This window comes from Propithecus coquereli, unplaced genomic scaffold (assembly GCF_000956105.1).
Source record: "Propithecus coquereli isolate 6110/MARCELLA unplaced genomic scaffold, Pcoq_1.0 Scaffold908, whole genome shotgun sequence".
In the NCBI taxonomy this organism is placed as follows: domain Eukaryota; kingdom Metazoa; phylum Chordata; class Mammalia; order Primates; family Indriidae; genus Propithecus; species Propithecus coquereli.
Genome location: NW_012155374.1, coordinates 133,583 through 134,570, shown reverse-complemented (window position 1 = coordinate 134,570; position 988 = coordinate 133,583). Strand labels below are relative to the sequence as shown.

Sequence of the window (988 nt, the reverse complement as noted above, 5' to 3'; positions counted from 1 at the left end):
CTGTGCACAGCCCGACCCGGGAACCGCGTGCAGCCTCCGAGACTCCGGCAAGCCCCTCTGCCTGGCAGAGCCCGCGCCTGCACCCCCTGGACCCTGGGTCTAACCGGGCCATGCGCAAGGGGTGTGGCGAGGAGGGAGGCGGGGTGTCCGGCCAGCCAGGGGGGCGGCCGTGGCTGCGACTGCCCGCGAAGGCCGGCTTGGCTCCGGGCAGGTAGCTCACACCCAAACCCGAATTCCAGCCGCCCAGGACGGCGGCGGAAGAGGCCCAAGCTGTCCTGGGGCAGGAGTGCTTCCTTTCGTTTTTAAACAAACAAACTATGAATTTGGAAGTCAGGGCAGAGAACTACCCAAGGTATAAAAATAGCCACCAGCCACAAAGTCCTGTCCCACTCTTGCAGCTCGCTGCCTGGGAGGAGGGGTCCGAGAAGTCCGGGCTGTGTGCAAGCGTGAGCCCCTCCCCCTCGCGTTGGCCCGTGGGTCGGTCCGTGGGGGGTCCAGGCGAGGGGGGAGGGCTGGGGGGTCTCCGGCGTGAGGTGGGGAAGTGGACTGGGGGGCGTCCGAAAGAGTAGACACTCCCCTGACAGAGGGGCCCCTGCTCTGGCGTTGGGGCTCGCCGCCACTCCCGGGCCTCAGTTTCCCCACGCGTCGCGGGAGTGGGCGAGGTGTGGGTGCTGGGGCCGTCCTCCCGCGCTCCGCACCGCCGGGCCCGGGCCGGGGTCCCCGCGCGGCCACCGCCCGGCCGCTTTGTGTGGCCGCCGCAGACAATGGCCCGGCCGCCGGGCTCCGGGCCCGCTCTCCTCCTCCCTCGCCGGCCGCGCGCGCGCGTGTGCGCGCGTGTGTTTTTGGCAGGCCGGGAGGGAGTTCTGCGCCCGCCCCCGCCCCGCGCCCGCCGCGGCCGCCTCCCACGCCGCCCCCGCGCGGCTCCCGGGAACCCCTGGCGGAGGCAAACTTGCAAGTTTGCGCGGCGCTCGCAACTCGCGGCGGGCGG

The 988-nt window shown here is 72.2% G+C and overlaps 1 protein-coding gene across 1 annotated transcript in view; it reads left to right on the top strand.

Moving 5' to 3' along the window:
* Positions 1 to 427: 427 nt before the first annotated feature.
* Positions 428 to 988, top strand: part of RXRA (retinoid X receptor, alpha) — a 95,707-nt gene continuing 95,146 nt past the window's right edge. The window contains exon 1 of the mRNA XM_012664722.1: positions 428 to 446. The gene's annotated coding sequence lies outside the window, so the exon portion shown is untranslated. The remainder of the gene's footprint in view (positions 447 to 988) is intronic.